Raw genomic sequence first — 24,495 nt, 5'->3', positions numbered from 1 at the left:
TTTGAGACCAGCCTGGACAACATAGTGAGACTCCATTTCTACAAAAAATAAAAAATTAGCCAGGTGTGGTGGCATGCACCTGTAGTCCCAGCTGCTCAGGAGGCTGAGGCAGGAGGATCACTTGAGCCCAAAAAGTTGAGGTTGCAGTGAGCCATGATCGCACCACTGCACTCCAGCCTAGGCAATAGAGACTCTGTGAAAGAAGAAAGAAAAGAAAAGAAAGAAAGAAAGAAAGAAAGAGAGAGAGAGAAAGAAAGAAAGAGAGAGAGAGAAAGAAAGAAAGGGAGAGAGAGAGAAAGAAAGGAAGGAAGGAAGGAGGGAAGGAAGGAAGGAAGGGAAAGAAAGAAAGAAAGAAAAAGAAAGAAAGAAAGAAAGAAAGAAAGAAAGAAAGAGAAAGAAAGAAAGAAAAGAAGGAAACTAACTCTCAGTAACAATTCATCATCTACATATTTTAACACAGTCAGGTCAGGCTATCAGATGGCCCTAGTCTGAGGTGCAACCCTAAAAAAAAAAAAAAAAAGAGTAGTACTGTGACAATGCAGTGGAGTAATAGAACCTCAAAATCCAGACTCCAGAAAGTGAAGTCACACCTGTAAAAGCTCTACTCCAGGAACTGAAAAGAGTCTAATAGGGAATGTTGTCATGAGACTGACCACACCTCCACCAAAAGCTATTTCATTCCAGGGTAATTTAACCCAGTACATTGCGGCTAGGGGAAATTCTGGGAATAGTATCTCAGAAATAAAAAGGGAAGCCTGAGATAAGGGGGATGCATTTTTCAAGTATTTAGACATTTAAAAAGTGATATTCAAACTGTATGTAAATTACTTACAAGCTGCTTTTATGCATTATCAGAGATTCCAGGACATTGGCCGTAATATGTAAGTTCCTCTTGTACCTGGGCTTTGTACCTAGACTATACAAATAGGCTCTTTATGGGAGCATCTTGATCAGTTAAAAGTTCTTAAACTTTTTTGAGTGATAAGCCTCCCGGGGAGCTGATGAAAGCCAAGGATACTCTCCCCAGAAAAATGTACAGAGATACAAAATTCTGCCTACCAATGAAGGGGGCTCGTGGACCCTCTCCTAAAGTCCATTCAGAGTCCCGAGTGGTTCACAGGCACAGACTGAAAATGCCTGAAGTAAACTTCCAAAGGGTTTGGATTACAGAAGGTTAAAAAAAAAAAAAAGAAGATTCACACTGCTGCTTTGAAATAACGTTGGTTTCTGTTAGCCAAACAGATTCTCTCTTGGTCAAGGTCCGGAAAGTAAATGCCTCAGCTTCCTGAGTAGCTGGGACTACAGGTGCATGCCACCACACCTGGCTAATTTTTCATTTTTTGTAGAAAATAAAAAAGGAATGATTCATCTCTAACATCTGATGCTATACCTGCTTAGATCATATGCAATCTGGACTAAGGGATAGCAAGGGCCTAAGTAAAATCAGGCTGTTTCTGCCTCCATATGCAAATACAAACTAAACAGACCTTTCCAAACTAGCCACAGAATAAATCCCCAAAATCCCCAAACCGCACCTTTTCCAGAGCACTTGCCACCACCATCCCCCGAGAACCAGCTGGTTGATAACAAACCACCTACAACCTCAAGAGCTAGTTCACTAGAGGCTTTGCAAGGCCCTGGTGAAGACAGCCAGCAGCATTCCCACCAGATAGCAAACTGTTTGCAGCAGTTTGGGACCCAAACACAGTTGCAGATGCCTGCTTTCATGGTCGCCAGTGCCCACTGTCAAGGTAGTACAAGCACTTTGCACCACCCCATATTCAAAGGGGCTATTCAGATGTTTGTGGAAGAAAGGAAAAGAGAGAGGAAGGGGAGACAGAGGAGAGAATGGGTCCAGGGAGATCTTTCTCTATAGTTTGCTCTCTCTGGTTCCTTTCTAAGAAAACTGAGAATCTGACAGATCTAAACTGATTAAAACAACAGATGTGTGTAATTTTCACCTTTGTGCAGACCAGCAGATGGAAGTCCAGAGAAGTTAAGTGACTCGGATCTGATCACACAGCCTGTAGGGCTGGGAGGAGCAGAAAACCAAGTTCTATGATTCCCAGAGACATTTTCTAACCACTGTAACACATTCCTGCCGGTTCAGGCTGGCAGCAGACTTGCCGCTTGGGCCTCCTCTCTCATTCTCTCCTCCATACACAACACAGGGTACCCAACCTGCTCCAGAAGTCTGAGCCTTGACCAGTCTTCCATCTCTGAGAGAAAGGAGACCCTGCCATCTGGCAAAAAAGCAAGGCTCCCAAATGAAGGGCTGAGATATTCTCGAAGGATTACATATCTCTCCCTGCACACTGGAGCTGGGGCTGGGGCTGCACAGACTCAGCCTTCTTAGGTGCCCCCATCCACTCCCAATGGCTCTAACTCCTTGTTTGGAAAAATACACAGAAAAGCAAATTTCAAACTGCAAGCAGGAGCCAGGAGAGATTTGAAAGCTATCTCAGGAACGCCCTCTAGCGTGCCCACAGAGTTTGAGCAGTGCAGCACCCAGGCCCCATTCCCTGGAGGTGCCCAGGCCCGCACTGCCATTGGGGCATCCGGCGAGCAGTGGGCGGGGCCAGCGGCAGCATCTGCCACTCACATACAAACTCCTCTCCAATCCCAAGGCCAACGTCTGCTGCAGGATGAGAGGCAGTCTCTGCTTTTAAGACTGTCCAGCCCGCACCAACCCCACCCATTCCTTATACAACAGGGAGAAGGAAAAGAGAAGCAAATAGAAGGTGAAAAGAAAGTGTGGAGGTTGCACAAATGGAATGCAGTGCAGAGAATAAGCAGAGGAAGAAGACAGAGAGAGAGAGAGAGAGTGAAAAAGAGGCATAACTGAAAAAGAGACAGGATAAAGAGAAACAAAAAATAGGGCAAGGCTAAAGTAAAGAACGGACATATAAGTGAGTGCAGATGAAAGCTACCGATACCTCCACCCCCCACCCTGCACCCCTCATCCACCCACTCCGACTTCCAAGCACACCAAGGTGGGGCGTGTGCTTTGTAGGACCTGGCACCTCCTCGCCTCTCCTGAGGTCTTGGTGCTCACAACATTTCCCTCCACTCTGACACAGCCCCTGGATGCTCACGAGTGGCGGGCTGAGGGAGAGGAGGAGAGAGAAAAGTGAACCAAAGGCAGAACTAGCCAAGCGAAGCCACTTACGCACAGTGCGGCCGGCAGCATTTCCATCCTACCTTTGCTGTCGCCATGTCAGCCGGCTCCATGATCTCTGCTTGGCCTAAGGAGCAGCGGCACCATCCAGAGAGAAAAGGCAGAGTCACAAACGTCCACCCACGGAGAACAAACCACCCCTCTGGAAGGCTGGGGAAAATAAGACACCTATTTCCACTCTCTGGCCCCCTGGGACTTCCTCAGTTTCTGGGTAAGAGGTCAGAGTCTGGAGGTCCACAGCAAGCAGGGGGGCCCTGTCTCCTGTCTGTGTTCCACAAACGCCCAGGAGGCTGAGTCAGGGGGCACCTCCCCTGACCTGATACTTCTTCCCAGGAGCGAAGTGTGGGTCTTCCCAGGCTCCCACTGTTGAGAGGGAGAGGGCACAAAGACGGAGGCCTGCCCTCCCATCACCCCGCCAACTGGTACCCACAGGTCAGGATGAGGGGGGCATGTGGGAAGAGGCCAGCTGGCAGGTAATGAGCAAGAGCCGGGGGGAGCAGGAAAGGAGAAGGTCAGCGGCCGGTGGTGGGCAGGCGGGTGTGAGAACCTCAAGAAGGTGCAGGCACTCAGCTGGAAGCAGAAAGGTGCTGTGCAAGGAAGTGCCGGAGCCACAAAGCTGGAGCCTGGCACGGCAAGGTGGAGAATGCAAAAGGAGAGAAATTCGCCCGGTGAAGCCACTCACCTTGCAATAACATTCAGACTGACTGAGGCCTACACAGGAGCCAGGAGCGGGCGGTTCACACACCCCCACTCCACTCCCAGAGACTCACAGCCTCTGTCTAAAGGTACATGAGAGCAGCCGGCAGCCTGGCTGGATCTGCAGAGGCCCCTGGCTCTCTCCGAGCAGTCTGATTGGAGGAGCAGGATGACTTCATCCAGCCCCATTCATCACTCTAGGTTTCCTGCCCAGCAGGGACAGGCCGCTCGCTTGCAGTGACTACAGCTTCCTCTCTGGCCCACTTTACTCGGTCAACCTGGGATAAGCTGCATCCATCAGGGGAACCCTGAGGAAGGGGATCAGAGTATCCCAGCCCTGTTGGGAAGAGAGGAACAGGCTGCTCACATTCCCAAGACAGTGTAAGGATTCTACTTAAAACACAGTACATATATTCACTGTGTGTGTTTGCGGTGCCAGAACTGGCATCCATACAACAGAGCAAGGATTCTAGAAACTGGCGAGGAAATGGGGTGTACGCTCTGGTGAACCACTGACATTCTTGACAAAAACATGAAAATAAGCCCATCCAAATATTTAAAGATATTTCTCCCAATCAGAAAGAATAATCTATGGAAAAACACCCATGTCCTTCCTGAGGCATCTCCAACTACCTCCCTCCTATCATTTTCCCCCATCAGCTCCCCTATAGCAGCCCCTGAAACATGCTAACCTATCTTCTGTTAAGGACATCGGTTCCTTCATGCTTGTGATCTCAGATCTACAAAAGGCTACAAGTGAGTAGGACCTTACAGCTTCAGCTCCCATTTTGCAAATGAGGAAACTAAGGCCCAGATAAAAAGCCAAAGGGTCAAAACAAGGATGTCAGTCTCCCAGTGTTCATTTCCATGTAGACTTTACCCTCGGAAATGGTGAGATCCTCAGAGAAAAATGACCCCTCCTTATTTACTCCTTCCTTTCCTCCCCCACACCTACTCCCAATCCAGCCCCAAGACCACAGAAAAAAAACAACAAAGCAAGTGTTAGATAAAGTGAAACATAATTTAAAAAAGAAGGCACGGCCAGGCACAGTGGCTCACACCTGTAATCCCAGCACTTTGGGAGGCTGTGGTAGACAGATCACCTGATGGCTGGAGTTGGAGACCAGCCTGGCCAACAAAATAAAACTCCGTCTCTACTAAAAATACAAAATTAGCCAGTCATGGTGGTGCATGCCTGTAGTCCCAGCTACTTGGGAGGCTGAGGCAGGAGAATCACTTGAACCAAGTAGGCAGAGGTTGCTGTGAGCCAAGACCATGCCATTGCACTCCAGCCTGGGCGACAAGAGCAAAACTCTGCCAAAAAAAAAAAGAAGGCAATGATTGCGTGATCATTTATTACCTTGCTTCTGTTCAAGTCTGACTTTATAACCAAGCAACCCAATCAGGTAGATCAATACAGACTAGGAAAGAGTTTCCCAAAAAACTGATGACACTGACAACACAGTGCTCACGGGTCTGGCTTAACTACAGGAACAATAATTGTGACAACTCTCGTTTGTACAGTGCTCCATAATTTACAATGCATTTCTGTTATAGTTTGAATGTCCAAACTCATGTTGAAATTTAATGGTCACTGTAACAGTATAGTATTAAGAGGTGGAACCCTTAACAGGTAATTAGGTCATGAGAGTGGCCCTCATGGATGGTTTGATACAGTTATCCTGAAAGTAAGTTAGTTATCATAAGAGTGGGCTCCCAATAAAAGGATGAGATCAACCGATTTTCTTCCTGTCTAAGGCACTCTCTTGCCCTTCTGCCACAGGGTAACTCAGCACAAGGCCTTCCCCAGATGCTGGTGTTATGCTTTTGGGCTCCCCAGCCTCCAAAACCATGAGCTAAATAAACTTCAGTTCTTTATCAATTACTCAGTCTGTGGTGTTCTGTTATAGCAGCAGAAAATATACTAAGATCGTTTCCAAATCCATTACCCTCCATGGATACTGAGAGCCCTGTGAGATCAAGACTGTTTCCCCCATGTTAAAGATAACTAAACTGAGATTCAGAGACTTTAAGCAACTCGTCCAAGGTCACACAGTCAGTAGAGCAGAACTGAGACTCAACCCCATATTCACTAAGTCCAAATCCCTTTCCACTAAACATCATAATACCAAATTTCCAACCTCTTAACATTTTCCTCCTCAATCTGCACCCAAGTCCTGCTCCCTATTACTACAGTTTGGTAGAGAATATAAAACCTCAATTGGACACCTCCCTTTGAGGCCTTTTTTTAAATTGAAGATGGCAAATTATAAAAAATGCGTTATTAAACATTAAGAAAAAAATCTTGGGACTATTCAGAGATTGGTATATACATTTAAACAAATCTCCTATGTCCTATGCACAGTGAAAATTGCTTTTAGATAAAAAGTATTTAAATGAATTTACTCATGTTCACCTTATTTTAATTTAACTACTCTGATTCAAATTGAGGTAAGGGGGAAGGATGTATATCCTGAAACAGGCACACATCCTGTTAGAGGAACGTGGTTTTTTTCCAGCCACAATAAACAGAATTCAACACTTCTCCCATTCCTATTCCATCCTACACTAATAAAAAAGGTTGAGGATGAAAGTAGTGGAATTTAGGCTAATACATGGTTTTCTTTAGCCTATTGCCTGGTTTCTATAAGCCCTAGACTATGGTCTTGAATACAATAAACTTGAAAAGCCATGAGGCTTTGCTAGCACTGCAGTAAAGGTAATCAATCATACCCCCACCACAAACCAAAGGTGTGGGGGCCATGCCAATCTACACGTCATCTTCTCTGCTCAGAGGCCTGTAACGTTTCTTCTGGCTCTTGCTGTGGCCTGCCATCCTCTTTGTTCCTGGGCTGATAGTCAAATGTACAAACACATGGAGAGCAGAAGGCTAGTACCCACGGAGAAGGATGTTCTATTACATCAAAATCACACAGAAATCAGATCCACGTTAATGGGGGTCCACCCAGTCTCCTGAATGACCAAAAACATTTACCGAATCAGTTTTTAAAGAACTGTGACACAGCCCTGGTGAACATGTGCAGAAGGCTTCAGAAGCACCATATGTATATTACACAGAGATTCATATGTCTGAACTCAAAGCAGGAGGGAGAGTGCTGTTAACTGCAGAGTAGACAACCTAGAAGCTGGGGCTGGGCAGGAGGCAGGGAACCGTGGGGCTGGGCAGGAGGCTTTAACGAGAGTGGGGAGAAGTCCCAGAGTCAAAGAAAACTCCAGAAAAGAGAATGAAAGAGAAAACAGGGTGGGAGAGAGGGGGAGGAGTACTAATTCAGGTTGTCTAAATAAAACCCATTGAATCCCTACCTCTGCTGCTACTAACCAGAAAGGACTTGAACTAAATAATTCTTCATAAGATAAATAGTTTCTCTATTGTATGCATTTGCTTTTTGCTTTTTGAACTAGAGACCAGAAGCTCCCTCTTCTGCAACTTAGGCTCATTTCATTTTGCCTAATATTTAATGAAATACAGAAAGAAATGCCTCTTTATAATATCATTCTCTCTCTAGGGCAATTATCTCTACTGATTGCTTTACCCTGGGTATTACTTTCTAACTCCTTAATCACTGTACTTATACACTAAGTTAAAGAGAGACAGAAAAAAAAGATGCTTTTGAAAAGAGGCTGGAGTGAGTTCTGGCAGGGGTGTGGGTGAAGGGGTTGCGGGAAGCACAAGCACCAAGTTCCCTAAGGACAGCTCCGAGGGTGGACACTAAACCTGCTTCTTTAGGAAGAGCCTCCATGGCAGCTGCCTCTTGGGAGGTGGGGCTGCAAGGAAACTGAGTGAGGCTGTTTCAAACCCTGGTCACATAAACCTCCCCCGCTGCACTCTGGGACATGTAGTACTGAGTGACGGGCAGTGCTGCGGCCATGTTTGCATTGCTTACGGAGTGTGTGGCTGGATCTCTCTGCCTGTCCTAAGTCTATAAATACAGATCAGATGCTTTTGCCAAAGAGGTGAAATCCCTTCTCTCCAGAGTCTGGGTGCTGATTGTAAACCGAAAAGATGGTGATGAAACAGAAAGAGATTCACAGAACTACAAGGGACTTGAAATAAGGAAGACCTTGAGAGGTCACTAGATTTAGATGCTCCCTGTATACGTAGATGACAGGTTCTCGAAAGAGGAGAAGAGAGGGAGAGAAAGAAAGAAGAAGGAAGAAAGAAAGAGAGAGTGAAAGAGAAAGAGGGCAGTGTGTCTGTGTTCCCATAAGGATGTGTATCTGCTTCAGTGCCTTTTCTTTTGCTTGTTAACCATCAACTTCTAGAGGCAGCTGAGCGTGAGGAAGAGTTTCAGCTTGAATTCTGACTCGACCACTCAGCCACCGTCTGTGAATCTTGAGCAAGTTACTTAGTCCTGTGGGCCCCCATTTCCTCATCTATAAGACAGGGATAATAATATTATTCAAGTCATAGGCTGTTACAAAGATTAACTGAGATAACATATGTAAAGGGATTAGAGTTGTGTCTGGCACATAGTAAATATTACCTAAGAGTTACGTGTTTGTTTTTCATTCAGTGGTTTACCACCTGTCTTCCCCTAATCCATGTGACCTTTTACCCCAGAGCAGGAAATTTTAGGTCCCCCACAGAATTGATGATTGTAGAGGTAGAGTGGACAGCAGTCAAACCCACCTGCTGTTTTAGGTGAGCAAAGACATCAAAACGAGCTGAGCACGATGGCTCACGTCTGTAATCCCAGCACTTGGGGAGGCTAAGGGGGAAGAATCACTTGAGGCCAGGAGTTCAGGACCAGCCTGGAAAACAGAGTGAGGGACTCCTAGCTCTTAAAAAAAAAAAAAATTAATATATTTTTTAAAAACATTGAAAGAGAGAGGTGAGACAGTCACTAAAATAAGGAAAAGGCAGAAAAAGAGGAATAAGGAAATACAACAGGAGATACTTGCCGAACGGGGTGTCCGACATTAAGAGGGGCTTTTGGGAGAGTGGTAGAAAAATGTCATCAAAAACAATACGAGTCTACATGGAAATAAAGCAAAGTCATAAAGAAAATTAGAGAACTGGTCGGGCATGGTGGCTCAAGCCTGTAATTCCAGCACTTTGGGAGGCCAAGGCTGGAGGATTGCTTGAGATCAGGAGTTCGAGACCAGCCTGGCCAACATGGTGAAACCCCATCTCTACTAAAAACACAAAAATCAGCTGGGCGTGGTGGTGCACGCCTGTGATCCCAGCTGCTTGGGAGGCTGAGGCATGAGAATCGCTTGAACCTGGTAGGCGGAGGTTGCAGTGCGCCGGGATTGCACCATGGCACTCCAGCCTGAGCAACAGAGCAAGGTCTTGTCTCAAAGAAGAAAAAAAGAAAATCAGAGAAACTGATCTGGTTGGAAGTGGGAGGAGAGAGGTGAAACAGAGAGGAGCTGTGGATGGAGAGAAGCTGCCTGGCACAAGAAAAACTAGCACAGCGGGAGTCACTGCTGCAAAGGTTGAGTCTGAATTGGTCTTGCCAATCTGCATTGCTCTCTGGGGAAGTCAGGTTGTTGTATGAGGGCTTGACGCGGAAGCTTCTGAAGCAGTCAAGATAAGGAGGGAGGAACACAGGTGATGAGAGTTGAAGATCAGCTTCTAGGAGAAAAGGGAATAGCTAAGCCTTCGGGGTCAGTCATCTCTAGTACTGCACACTCAGCTACAAGGGAGACATCAAGAGAAGAGAGAAAGGACTCTCTGAATAGAAGTCCTTGTGGGCTGGACAAAGTGGGAGCTGTCAGCCTCCCATGGCGTCCTGCTTAGGGGAGCTCATACCTCGTGCAAGACTGAGGGGCTTGGGGGGTACCAGTGCTGTTCTATGCCTGAATTCCTTAGGGAAAAACATGATAGGCCAAGGGAAATCCACCTCCCTTAGCTGCTAGCAATTCCTGAGACTGCCCCTGCAACAAGCAACAGAAACATGAGTGACATTACCTCGACCTCAGCCTCTAGAACTGGACAGGATAGTGTAGCACAGTGATTAAAGTCTAGAGTCAAATTTCCCAGTTCAAACTCTAGCACATTATTTAATAGATGCATGATATTATATAAGTTATGAAACTTCTCTAAGCTTCAGTTTTCTTATCTATAAAATGGAAGTCATAATAATACTATTTCATAGAAAAATAGTAAGATTTAAGTGAAAACGTAGTAACTAAAAAATGGTAAAATTTGGCTGGGCGCTGTGGCCCACGCCTATAATCCCAGCACTTTGGGATGCCAAAGAGGGCAGATCACCTGAGGTCAGGAGTTCGAGACCAGCCTGACCAACATGGTGAAACCCTGTCTTTACTAAAAATACAAAATTAGCCAGGCGTGGTGGCGCATGCCTGTCCTCCCAGCTACTTGGAAGGCTGAGGCAGGAGCATGCCTTGAACCCGGGAGGCAGAGGTTGCAGTGAGCCAAGATTGCGCCGTTGCACTCCAGGCTGGGTGACAGAGCGAAACTCCATCTCAAAAAAAAAAAAAAAAAAAGGTGAAATTTAAATAAAATGCAGTAACTGACACATAATAGGCACACTCGATCAACGTTAACTAAAATAATCTTGTCTTTATAAGTACTATCTTAGGGGTATGGGTGGGGGGTTAAGAACAATGGGGACTCCATGAGTTCCCTCAGTCCTCCAAGCCGTCTGCACTTGGTGCCAATGCAAAGCTAGCTCTGGTCTGGTTATGCAGCTCCTTCCCTTACCTACCATCTCCAGGCACAATCGCACCACTTCCAGTCAGCAGCTGGTCCCTTGCACTGTGCTTTCAGATGACAAAGTTGTTCAAGTGCTTCAAAAATGGAAAAGATCATGACTGCATAAGGCTGCCACGCCCTGCCCTGGGAGCTCGCTCCTATGCCTGTACCAATGTTCACAAACGTCCTATCTATCGCCAGGCTGCAGAGGACTTCAGAGCCTATCACACAAAGGTTCGCAATGACAGTACAAACAATCACAAACAATCCCTGACTTCTGATGGGCCATCCTTCGCATTTTGAATTTTGATCTCTTCTCAGGTTAGCGATATGCTTTATAATACTTTCTCACGATGATGGGAAGTGGCAGAAAGCCACAGCTCCCAGTCAGCCACGGGATCACAAGAGTAAACAACCGATACTCTACAGTCAACTGTACTGCCAGATGATTTTGCCTAACTATAGGCTAATGTAAGCATTCTGAGTATGTTTAAGATAGGCCAGGCTAAACTATGATATTAAGTAGGTGAGGTATATTAAGTGCATTTTCTTTTTCTTTCTTTTTTTTGTTTTTTTTTGAGATGGAGTCTCTCTCTGCCGCCCAGGCTGGAGTGCAATGGCACTATCTCAGCTCACTGCAACCTCCGCCTCCCGGGTTCAAGCAATTCTCATGCCTCAGCCTCCCGATTAGTTGGGATTACAGGCACCCACTACCACACCTGGCTAATTTTTGTATTTTTAGTAAAGACGGAGTTTCACCAAGTTGCCCAGGCTGGTCTTGAACTCCTGACCTCAGGTGATCCACCTGCCCCAGCTTCCCAAAGTGCTGGGATTACAGGCGTGAGCCACGGTATTTTCAATTTATGATGGGTTTACCAGGAAGTAACCCCAGTTCAGGAGCATCTGTTTAAGAGAAGCCACAGGATTAATGGGCAAGGGGTCAGCAGGGAAGGGAGAGGGGGCTAGGTCCAGTAATATTGCCTGGCCTTTTTATGGTACACTGTAAATGGGACATGCGCGTTTGCATCATTCTACTAAAACACTCTCTTTTAGACTGGGGAGGCCAGTGATGAAGGAAGAGTTAGGATGGAAGAAGGAAGGATTGTCCGAATGCCTGGACATCACTGCATGCAGGCCACTGGGAGACCCTCTAGTGACTCATGCTGAAGCCAAGAGAAAAACAGGATGAGGTGGCAAACAGACTATGCTCACAGATCCCTAGCAGCCTATGCTTACAGATCCCTGGCAGTCCAGTGAGCAGCAGCAGCCTCAGGGACTCCTGTTGGAGGAGAATGGTTTACTGGGGATGCTGGTGAGCCCAGTGGAGAAAGAGAAGAAAGGTAAAGGACTTCTGTAGCTTATGCAAATACCTATGGGGCTTCACTTGGTACCTGCAGAAAGGTAAGACAACAGCTCTGTTTCACTGCTTGGGCATGACAGTGAAACTAAAAAAGCATCAGAAAGATGTTGTCAAACAAAAAGATGTACTGGAACTTTCCTACATATAACTTGCCAATTAAAATTTTAAGGCACTTCTCAAAATCAGTAAGACACAAAAAACATACTCAAAAATGATAATTAAGAAAAAAACCTATTTGGCTGAAAGCCATCTTTAACTAGATCATTCAGAAGCATTGGGGTCTCTATTCTCTCCTGGTGGATTGTTTTTCTTGTTCTGTCTGGTTTTGAAGCTTGCCAAGGGATGGCCATTAATAGACTTGCTCACACACCTCCACCTCTGGAGTTCCAATTCCAGCAAGTTAGAAAAAAAGATCCGTGAGATTCAAGAAAAAGCAGGTTCTGCACAGGGTCCCAAGTGCCTTGATAGTCATGTTTCTTTGCTAGAGGAGAAGTAAGAGTATTGCAAGTAAGAACTTGGGCTCCAGGCCGGCGCAGTGGCTCACGCCTGTAATCCCAGCACTTTGGGAGGCCTAGGCAGGGGGATCACTTGAGGCCAGGAATTCAAGACCAGCCTGGCCAACATGATGAGACCCCATCTCTACTAAAAATAAAAAAATTAGCCTGGCATGGTGGCACGTGCCTGTGGTCCCAGCCACTCAGGTGGCTGAGGCATGAGAATCACTTGAACCCAGGAGGTAGAGGTTGCAGTGAGCCGAGATCCTGCCACTGTACTCCAGACTGGGTGATAAAGAGAGACTCTGTCTCAAAAAATAAAAAGAAAATAAAAACAAACAAACAAACAAAAAAGAACTTGAGCTCTGGAGTTAAATCCTACCTATGCTACTAACAAGCTTTGACAGTGGACAATCTAAGCCTCATCTAGAAGATGAGTATAATAGTAATTTCCCTTTTAGAGTTGCTATAATAAGATAGCACAGGAAAAGCACAGTGTTAAGCACATAATATGCCCTCAAAATGGCATCTATTTCCAGGCATGGTGGCTCACGACTGTAATCCCAGCACTTTGGGAGGCCAAGGTGGGTGGATCACTTGAGGCCAGGAGTTTGAAATCAGCCTGGCCAACATGGTGAAACCTTGTCTCTACAAAAAGTACAAAAATTAGCCAGGAGTGGTGGCATGTGCCTGTAGTCCCAGCTACGCGGGAGGCTGAGGCGGGAGAATCACTTGAACCCCGGGAGACAGAGGTTGCAGTAAGCCGCAATCGCGCCACTGCACTCCAGCCTGGGTGACACAAGAGACTCTGTCAAAAAAAAAAAAAAAAGGTATCAAGGTAGCTATTATTATTTTAATAATAATACCATTATTATTACCTTAGAACATAAATATTGCTCCTCCACAAAGTACACAGACACTCTGCATTTTCTTGGATTTACTGGTCACATTTGTAGATTGGCGAAAGCTTCCTACAGTTATCAATTTCTTCATTTAAAAAGACTCCGATTAATTTTAGCAAATTTCCCATTGTGGAAGTGAATCACATACAAGCATATAACCATTTGATACAGGTACTGAAGAAGAAATTTATGGATTGGGAGAGTGTAGAGCACTGGACTTCTTGAGTCTCTGCTTAAGGGTCACATCTGTTGGTATTTATTTATTTAGTTATTTATTTTGAGATGGAGTCTTGCTCTGTCTCCTAAGGCTGGACTGCAGTGGTATGATCTTGGCTTACTGCAGCCTCTGCCTCCTGGGTTCAAGTGATTCTCCTGCCTCAGCCTCCCAAGTAGCTGGGACTACAGGCATGCACTACTACGCCCAGCTAATTTTTGTATTTTTAGTAGAGACAGGGTTTCACCATGCTGGCCAGACTAGTCTCGAACCTCAAGTGATCTGCCTGCCTCGGCCTCCCAAAGTGCTGGGATTACAGGCGTGAGCCACTGCGTCCGGCCAAAATACCCTTATTTACAAGGATAACTCTCAGCCAGTTGAACCTATCCATCATTTAAGATGCCCAGAAAAAGGAAACACAGACAATAGATCTGTTTCACTTCTAGAGGGAAAAAAGATGAGTGGGAGAAATTGCTCCCCTTATGGACCCCACAGCAAGTGTGTAGTGGAGTTTCAAAAGTCAACCAAACAAAGAGTTTCAAAATTCCAACTCTAAATTCAACTGACTAATTCACTCATCATGCTCACATAAAAGACACAAGGGAGCTTTTGTGCGGGGAAGTGGGGGGTGCACGCAAACAACCTCCACTCCCACAGCCCATCTCCCCACCCCACCACCATTTGAATCAGGGTCAAAATGGGTTTCTCCACATCTCAGTGGAAGAGCTTCACCTTCAGACTAAGGAGAAATGCAAAGAAAAAGAAAGGGAGCCAGCATTTAATTGCTCACGTGCCTGAGGATAAGAAAAGAGGCACTGAGTAACCTGGAAAGTTGGTGACAGATAATATGGAATGAGTAACTTAATTACATACCCCTCCACCCACCTTTCTCCTTGCCACCGAATGGTGATTCTTGGACTATGCAGAAGACAGGTAAGGGACACAGAAGTTGTGTCCCCGGGTATTTTAGTCCTTTTTTCTGTTGCGACAACAGAATACCACAGACTGGTTAATTTATAAAGAAAAGAAATTTATTTCGTATAGTTCTGGAGGTTGGGAAGGTCTCAAGACAAAGGAGCCACATCTGGTGAGGGACTTCTTCCTGTGTTACAACATGCAGAGGGTATCACATGGCAAGAGGGCAAGGCCAAGTCTCTCTCCCTCTTCTTTTAAAGCCACCAGTTCCCTCATGGGGGCTCCACCCTGATGACCTAATCTAATCCTAATTACCTCCCAGAGGCCTTGCCTTTTAACACTGTTACGATGGGGATTGAGTTTCCAACACATAAATTTTGGGGTCACAACCAAACCATACCACCAAGCTAGGTATCAAAAGGCCCTTCCATGTCCCAGCCCTATTAAATTGTATGCCGGATATTAGCTAGAGTAGGCTCACAGGAGGCATCAGGGCTCAGGGCATGTTTCTCTTTATTTTGCACTTTTATTTATATTTTCTTTATCAGCACTGCTTTTGGAGAAAGAGCATATTTCTCAAAGCACGATCCAAGACCACCTGCATCAGAACCACTTGGGATATATGTTAACTGCAAATTCCTAGGCCTTTCCCAGTCCACAGGACTCAGAATCTAAGAGTAGGGCCTACGAATCTGCATATTAAATAAGCTTTGCTTGTGATTCTGAACCACGTTAAAAGGCTGAAGACTACTGCTTCAGAACTATGTCTAACCAGTGGGACACTCATAATCAAGGAGACATGAACACTTACCCATGGCCGTAGGGGAAGAAAATATTAGACGGGGCATAGCAAGATGGCTGAAGAGAAGCCTACGCCATTCATTGCCCCTACAAGAACAACAAATTTTAAACTACCTACACACAAAAAGGGCCATCGCAAGAAACAAAGTTGGGTGAGCAATTACAGTAACTGGTTTTAATTTCATACAACTGAAAGAGACATTGAAGAGGGCAGGAAAGAAAGTCTTGAATCACCAGTGCCTCCCCTCCTTATTCTCCAGCAGTGGATGTGCGGCATGAAGAATCTGTACACTTGGGAGAGGGAGAGCACAGCAATTGTGAGGCTTTGCATTGAACCCAGCTGTGGTGGCTATGGTAAAAGGCTCCTTCAGTTTGAGAAAAGCAGGGGGAAAAGTAAAGGGCACTCTGCCTTGCACCTTAAGTACAAGCTTGACCACAGTGAGGTAGAGCACCAAGCAGGCTCTTGGGGTCCCCAGGTCCAGTTCAAGGCTCGCGGTCAGCATTTCTGGACCTGCTCTGGACCAGAGGGGAGCCCACTGCCCCGAAGGGTGAGTTCCAGGCCTGGCAGCATTCACCACAAGCTAAATGAAAAGTCTTTGGACTTTAAGTGAACATCAGCAGTGGCCTGGCAAAACCCCCTGTGGGCCAGTGGTGGTGGCCACAGGGAGAGGCTCCTCTGGCTGGGAAAGGGGAGGGAAGAGTGGGAAGGACTTCTTCTTGTGGTTTATATGCCAGCTTAGCTTAACTTTTTTTTTTTTTTTTGAGACAGAGTCTAGCTCTGCCGCCCAGGCTGGGGAGTGCAGTAGCGAGATCTCGGCTCACTGCAACCTCCGCCTCCCGGGTTCAAGAGATTCTCCTGCCTCAGCCTCCTGAGTAGCTGGGATTACAGGCACCCACCACCATGCCCCTCGTCTCTACTAAAAATACAAAAAAATACAAAAATAATTTGTATTTTTAGTAGAGATGGGGTTTCACCGTGTTGGCCAGGCTGGTCTCAAACTCCTGACCTCATGATCCCCCCGCCTCAGCCTCCCAAAGTGCTGGGATTACAGGCGTGAGCCACAGCACCCGGCTGCCAGCTTAGCTGCAGTAGAATAGAACACCAGGTAAATTTCTAAGGTTTTTTACTTCAATCCCTGGCTCTAAGACAGCATCTCCGGACTCATCTGGGGCCTAGGGGAACTTGCTGCCCTGAAGGGAGGGCCATAAACCTGGCTGGCTTTGCCACCGGCTGATTGTAGAGCCTTAGGATCTCGAGTGAATTTACATGGTAGCCAGGTCATGATTACAGCAAGCTTTGAGTGAGACTCAATAGAGTCCTGGCCTCAGGTCTGAACCAGTGCAGTCCCCATGATGGTGGCCACAGGGGTGCTTCTGGTTCCCTACTCTCAGTTCCAGGAGGCTAACCACAGTGAGAAACTGCATTTGTTTGGGAGAAAGTAAGGGAAGAGAACAAGAGTCTCTGCATGGCAATCAAGAGAATTCTTCCTGATGTTCTCCAAGACCACCAAAGTGGCACCTCCATGAGTAGACAAGAACCACAACATTATTGGGTTTGGGGGCCAAATGCCTTCGAATACCTGAAAAGCCTTCACAAAAAGAATAAGCACAAATAAGCCAAGACTGTGAAGACTACAATAAATGCCTAACTCTTCAATGCACAGACACTGAAGAACATCTACAAGCATCAACACCACATCTAGGAAAACATGACCTCGTCAAACAAACTAAATAAGGCACCAAGGACCAGTCCTGGAGAAACACAGATATGTGACTTTTCAGACGGAGAATTCAAAATAGCTGTTTTGAAGAAATTCAGAAATTTAAGATAACACAGAGGAGGAATTCAGAATTCTATAAGATAAATTTAACAAAGAGATTGAAATTATTAAAATGAATCAAGCAGAAATTCTAGAGATGGAAAACGCAACTAGCATGCTGAAGAACACATCAGAATCTCTTAATAGCAGAACTGGTCAAGCAGAAGGAAGAATTGGTGAGCTAGAAGACAGACTATATGAAATATGAAAATACAGTTAGAGGTGACAAAAGAATAAAAAACAATGAAGCATGCCGACAAGATCTAGAAAATAGCCTCAAAAGGGTAAATCTAAGAGTTATTGGCCTTAAAGAAAGAGATAGGGGTAGAAAGCTTATTCAAAGGGATGATATCAGAACTTCTCAAACCGAGAGAAAGATATCAATATTGAAGTACAAGAAGGTTATAGAGCACCAAGCAGAATTAACCCAAAGAAGACTACCTTAGGCATTTAGTAATCAAATTCCCAAAGGTCATGGATTTTAAAAAAGGATCCTAAAAGCAGCAAGAGAAAAGAAACAACATACAATTGAACTCCAATACATCTGGCAGCAAACTTCTCAGTGCAAAACTGACAAGCTAGGAAAAGGTGGCATGACATATTTAAAGTGCTGAAGGAAAAAAAAACTTTTACCCTAGAATAGTACATTTGGTGAAAGTAACCTTTAAGCATAAAGGAGAAATAAAGACCTCCCCAGACAAACAAAAGCTGAAGGATTTCATCAACTCCAGACCTGTCCTATAAGAAATGCTAAAAGGAGTTCTTTAATCTGAAAGAAAAGGATGTTAATGAGCAAAAAGAAATCACCTAAAGGTACAAAACTCACATATAATAGTACACAGAAAAACAGAATACTATAACACTGTAGTTGTGTTGTATAATGTACTCTTATCTTCCATAGAAAGACTAAACGATGAACCAATCAAAAATAATATCTATGGCAACTTTTCAAGACGCAGAAAGTACAATAAGACATAGAAAGCTAAAAAGCAAAATTAAAGTGTAGAGTTTTTATTTGTTTTTGTTTGTTAGTTTATGCAATCAGTGTTAAGCTGTCATTAGTTTAAAATAATGTGTTATAAGATAGTATTTGCAAGCCTCACAGTGACCTCAAATCAAAAAAACACACAACCGATGCACAAAAAATAAAAAACAAGAAAACACACACACACACAAAAACAAGAAAGACAAACTTCGCATGGTCTCACTTATTTGTGGGAACTAAAAAGCAAAACAATTGAACTCATGGAGATAGAGAGTAGAAGAATGGTTACCAGAGGCTGAGAAGGGTAGTGGAAAAGTGGGGGGAAGTGGGGCTGATTAATGGGTACAAAAAAAATAGAAAGAATGTGACCTAGTATTTGATAGCACAACAGGGTGATTATAGTCAATAATCATCGTACATTTTAAAATAACTAAAAGAGTATAATTGAATTGTTTGTAACACAAAGAATACATGCTTGAGGGGATGGACACCCTATCTTCCATGCTGTGACTATTATATCCCTATATTAAAGTGTCTCATGTAACCCATAAACATATACACCTACTATGTATCCATAGAATTTTTTTAATTTTTTAAAAAGCATATTACGACTTATATTTATATTTATGTTTATTCCATGTTGTTAAAATTTGTTTCATTATATTAGAGTATACATAAAATATTTAGTACACAAGTACACACATAATTTATGTGTGTGTATATGTGTGTGTGTGTGTGTGTATATATATATGCATATATACATATGGTAGGTGTGCAAAAAATTTTAGTGATAGGTGTTTGCATCCAAGCCGGAGCATCCAATTCTGGTACAATGACTTCCTCAATACCTAGAAGAGAAAGTTAGGAGTAGTAAAGAGCTCTCCCGAGCTTACATGATTAATCAGTGAGTGACTGAAAAGAGAACCCAGCAGTTTATCCCAACTTCATCTCAACCCTGGAGTACGAGGGAGGCAAAGAATGCAGCAGAAAGCAGGAGAAGCCTAAGATTGGACTCTGCCTTGAGCCCCTGAGTTGCCACCCACTCACATTCCTTCTTCGCTGAGGCTGGTAGGAGGATGGAATTTCTCCCAGCAGGAAGTAGGGAAACAGGGGAATAAAAATTACCATCCATCCTGCCAGTTGTCCAAATCTAAATCCCAACTATGGCAGCAGCAAAGATAAGAGGAGTTTGCTGAGCTATAATTAACAACTCCCCTTTCTCAGGCACAAAGAAGCAGTGCTAGAGTAGGAGAAACAGAGCAGGTGATGGTTACACCTGCAGACAGTTCTGCTGACAGCCACAGAAGCAGCCAGGACTGCTAAAGAGGAGCTCTAAGCTGGGAACTTGGGGAGGTAGGAGCAAGACAGGAGCACTCATTTGCTTCTTTGCCCTGCCCTCAAAAGTCAGAGCTTAGCTCAGACCTAAAAAAAAAAAAAAAAAAAAAAAAAAAGGCCTTATTAAGTGCTGTCTTCCACAAGACCATGTGACCCCCTAAGCATATGTGCACGTGGATCAGAGAAAGGGGAACATGTGACAGGTGGTCACAGATCAAAACATTTCCATGAGCATGAAAAGTTTAAAAAGGTTAATACATGTGTAAGGGTCAGTCTTTGCCCTCCATTTGGGCTACAGTCATGAAATCCCATGATCCTAGAATGTTAAGAGTTAACAAAAAGTCTTATATGGTTATTCATTGGTTGATTTACTCATTTAGTAAGTAGTTAAGTACTATCATGTGCCAGGCACTGTGCTAAGTGTTGGGGACACAATAAAACAAAGATGGTCCCTGCTCTGACGCAATTTAGGGACTAGTTGGGGAGACAGACAATGATCAAGTCAACAAATAAACACAATTATAATGTGATTAATGCTAAAATGGAAAATAAGCCATTGATTATCATGCAAGTGAGGGAGAGAAACCCTACTGGGACAAAGGGGTAAGTGAGTCACTAACAGGGAGGAAGAACCCAGGTCTTCCTCTCCACCCACAGCACCACTATTAACAACACTGTTCCTGGGATCTGAACAATAGGAACATCTGGGGCCTCTACTGAAGCTGTTTACAAAGGGACACTTCCACTGCAGAATTTAATCAAAGTGAGCCTCTTCTGAGATGGGACTCTCTTCCTAATCAGCTGAAACAAGCTGAACACCTTCCAGGCCCACGTTCCACATGGAGTTTGAGCGGGCTGCCTGCGGGTGGGTCTGGAAGCCCGTCCACACAACTGCCACTCTGGGCTTTTCACCCCACCCTCAAGGCAGCTGTCTCTCACCAGGACAGTGAGGACCAGAGCTTATATAACTGGCTTCCCCTGGCAACTGGGAAGTCAAACATTACCTCTCATGGATTCATGTGTGGCTTCCCTTAATAAGTTTGCAAACCTCCTGCTCAAAACTCACCTTCCACACCCCTTGCAGGCTAAGCCCAGGCCTACTGTTTGCTGACAGTGACACAAGCTGCCACTTACTGTGTGCTACGTCCAGACACAGCGCTAAGTGCCTTTCTTATTTTATCTCAGTTCAATCCCCACAAGCTCCATAAAGTAAGTACAATTATCTTCATTTTTCAGAAAGGAAACATTCAGACAGGATGAAATGTTTTTGCAAAAGCACCGCAGCCGGGATGTGGTAGAGCTGCAATTTAAACTAAGGTATTTTGGTCTCCAAAACCTGAGTTCCCTGCGGCCATTACTGAATCTTGTCCTTGCGCCACATCACAGGATCAGAGACTTCCTTATTCTACCATTCTGTTGAGAACCTACTGTGCGCAGGCACAGCACTGAATATCAGTACCAGAGAAGTCATCTAATCAGAGAGGGACACAGTCTTTGCTCACCAGCCTCAAAATTTCAGCCATGAGAAACCCTTGTCAATAGACAGCGAAACAATCACAGGCATCTATGCCTATGCATGTGCGTGTGTGTGTGTGTGTGTGTGTGTATGTGTATGTGAGTGAGAGAGAGAGAGAGACAGAGAGAGAGAGAGGATTGAGGTTAAGCCACCTACTGCCTCTAGCCTCTCCCTACCTCTGAAATCCATTTGGCCCCTCTTTCTGCCTTTCTCCTTCCTTTCCTTCCTCACTTCATTCATTCCATCTTTCTCAGTGATGTTTCTCTTCACGCCAAAACAAAAGCAAAAACACACAAACCTGCCCGTAAGTTTACATGACCGTCTCTCTTGAATGCCTGTCAGCCTTCAAATTTAATTCTAACCTTAGGGGCTGGAACCTCTTCCTCCTCCAGGAAATCTCCTCCTTCTTCTAGTTACAGAGGCCAAGAGGGCAGGGCAGATTCAGCCAGGAGCCACTGCAGCCCATCTGCCAGGTATGGGGGCTGTTTTAGGAAAAAGCACCCCACATCTGATGCATGCTCAAATAGTTCTGGAGTCAGACCAAAGTACCTGAAGAGGTGATATAGAAATGAACACACTGAGCAATGGCCCCAAACACCTACCGCTTAGGTCCCTATAAGTGGAAGAGAATGATCCACACCCCAGAGACGCCAGCGCCCCCGCCCAGGGGATGCTACACAGGCAGACTACACTGTTCCCTACCTCACCTTTCTCAGGATTTCCAAGTTCTCTATGGACTGGAGCAACTTATCATAAAGGAAAAAAGTAATGGTCCCTGGCCAGTTATGAAGAAGGACCCGGAGGCCAAGGCACCTCATTGGGAGGCACACAGTGAGGCACAGACTCAGTCTTTCAGTCAACATCACAGCCACCCACACCCCTTGGCCTTTCCCTTCAACCTCTTGCAATGGATCACTGAGTCTCCCTCTTGGGCAGGGACCTACAATATCACCACACATGGGAGCCAACCCAGGCAATCCCAAACCTAATCTCCAGGGTCCCCACCACCTACTTGGCTCGCAGAAAGGCCAGCTTCTTCCTCAGGGAGGAGACGTGGTAGTGACAAGCCTGCTTTACAGCAGTGCTGCATGAGACGGTCTGTGGCTGTAGATTCTGCACCATGCTGGGCTCAGGGGAGTGCTGGCCACATGGCAGCTGGGACCTCAAGGGCTGGGGGCTCACTCTGGAGCTGCATGGACTTGCTGCCCCTGCAGCTACCCCAGCTGTCAACTGTGGGCTCCTGCACATAAGCTCTCCCCTCCTTGTGGTTCAATATAAAACACAGGGAGATGGAGGGCCCAGGGAGGGCAAGCCTGGGGTCCTGCGTTACCGAGATCCCCTCTGCCTCCTGCCCAAGCCACAGCTCCAAATGAAGCCCTCCTCCATCTTTCAACATCTGGCAGAGCTCTGGGCACTTGGTGAGTTTCCTCTCCTCCTTTGTCCTCAGACAAGGAGGATGAAGCTGTACCTGCATGTGATGTCAGCTGCTGGTGTTGGGGGAAGGGGAGGGGCAGCGAGCACTGCTCCCAGAGGGTTTGCAACTTGGCTGTCTCCCCAAGGTAAGGGATCACGGGAATGTCCGTGAGTCCATGGGGAATTCATCGGCCAAGCAGGTAGACGGAGCTAGACTATTCTGGAAATATGCTATTGGGGACATATTTCTGGAACAGAATAAGCAAAATTGAAAAGACTTCTTCTACTAAGAAGCTACCTGTCCCAGTGGCTAGACCTGAGTTGGCAGTGACGATCTTACTCTAGCATGATGTGTACCATCGCACCTGCTAATTTTTGTATTTTTAGTAGAGACAGGGTTTCACCATTTTGGCCACGCTGGTCTCAAACTCCCTACCTCAGGTGATCCACCCACCTCAGCCTCCCAAAGTGCTGGGATTACAGGCGTGAGCCACTGCAGCCAGCCACAAATGTCTTTTAAGGTACTTGGAGAAAAGCTGACACAAAAAAAGTCCCCAAATTAATTATATCCAAACATCACACTATTCTCATTCCACCTTCCCTGATCTTAGTTAGGAGACATCATTTTCTATCACACAGAGAAAACAGATCCTGCTGCCACTAACCTCCTCGTCTTCCTACCATAGCGCCTAGGAACTCACCTGCATCCACCTCAATTAGTCTCTCCTGTTCAAGGGTAATCTTCTCACCTGTGATCTGACCCAACCTTCTCTTGCCTCCTCTAAAACTCTGCTTCCTTACCTTTCAATAGATGGCACCCCCTAGCTGAGCAAGCTGGAATCCTAGGACTCAACTCTGAACACCTCCCTTCTCTCACACCCATATGTACCCAATTCATGATCAAGCCCTGGACATTTTATCTCCTAAATATATCTTGAATTTGTCTACTTCTTTTTTTCACTATCACCATCCACATTCCAAGACACGAACATCCTTAGCTTGGATACAGTAATAGGCTCCTAAGGGCCTCAGCTGATCTCCTAGTGTCCATGAAACAGCCTCTGTGTTTTTGTAAGCAATTTTTTCACAAGCAAATCTGATCCTGTCATCTCCCGTCTCAAAGATCTTCAGTGGCTTCCTGGGCTCTTAAAATAAAGACCAAGACCCTTTTGACTGTTCTTTCTTGCTTCTCTATTACTATATCCTGGTCATCCTGGCCATCGAAGTGCCTGCCTCATCTCATCCATATCATCTCATCTGTCTCACATCACTGCTTCCAATTCACCCTTCTAATCTTTGCCCAATCCTTACACCTTGGCCCCAACCCCTCTGGCCGGGTCCAGCTTCTTCGATACACTTTGCCTGGTACTATGTCCTCTTCCTTTAAGACACCCATCCAAATTCCAAGTTTGCATTTTCTCAATTGTGTTTAATATTCTCCCTTCAACAAGACTGGAAATCCCAGTACATAGTGCTCTTTCTTTACTTTTTTGAGACAGGGTCTTGCTCTACGCCCAGACTGGAGTGCAGTAGCTACTTTTTGTAGAGACGAGGTTTCGCCAGGTTACCCAGGCTAGTCTGAAACTCCTAGCCTCAAGTGATCCTCCCACCTCAGCCTCCCAAAGCACTGGAATTACAGGCGCCAGCCATCACACTTGGCCGATAGTGCGTAATTGATCAGTTTGTTGAATGAATGAACAAATGAATTTATCCTCTCTGAAATTCTCAGCCTTGAGCTATCAATTTCTACTTCAGAGATTATAAAAAAGTGCTTATGTCTCTCCTTATTAAAACAAGAATTTTCCCCAATCATCCCTGCTTTCTCCTCTAGGTATCCTCCCTATTTCTCTTCTTCCCAGGCAGACTTCCAGGATGAAATCACTATGGTCAGTCTCTTCTCCCTCCCCTCAAATATACTCTTCTGAAACTGCTCTGTGGTAACCAATGACCTCCACAACTTGCCACTGCAGAGGATCCTTTTTAGTCCTTTTCTTACCTATTTCTACCCTTTTAACTATTCTCTCTTGCTTCTCCATTACTATCTCCTAGTCATGTTGTCTTCAATGGACAGTCTTAAAATTCTTCCTACCTTTGTCTTCTGCTTAAACTTTGCTTATCCTAAGACTCTTGCCTCAACTATATTCTCATTGCTGTGCTCTTCCATAGCAGTCACTGCCAAATGAG

General features: G+C 45.3%; 1 protein-coding gene across 18 annotated transcripts in view; it reads right to left on the bottom strand.

The window, feature by feature from the left end:
• Positions 1-24,495, bottom strand: part of GRAMD1B (GRAM domain containing 1B) — a 267,819-nt gene that overhangs the window by 111,377 nt on the left and 131,947 nt on the right. The window contains exon 1 of one of the 18 annotated variants that reach the window (XM_063671526.1): positions 3,861-3,881. The exons of 16 other annotated variants lie outside the window; for them this stretch is intronic. The gene's annotated coding sequence lies outside the window, so the exon portion shown is untranslated. Of the gene's footprint in view, positions 1-3,201; positions 3,224-3,860; positions 3,882-24,495 lie in introns of those variants that run through there. One more of the 18 variants, XM_054437580.2, reaches the window with a different exon arrangement.

This window comes from Pongo pygmaeus, chromosome 9 (assembly GCF_028885625.2).
Source record: "Pongo pygmaeus isolate AG05252 chromosome 9, NHGRI_mPonPyg2-v2.0_pri, whole genome shotgun sequence".
Taxonomy (NCBI): Eukaryota; Metazoa; Chordata; class Mammalia; order Primates; family Hominidae; genus Pongo; species Pongo pygmaeus.
The sequence above is the reverse complement of the archived record's forward strand: the minus strand, read 5'-3'. Positions and strand labels throughout refer to the sequence as shown.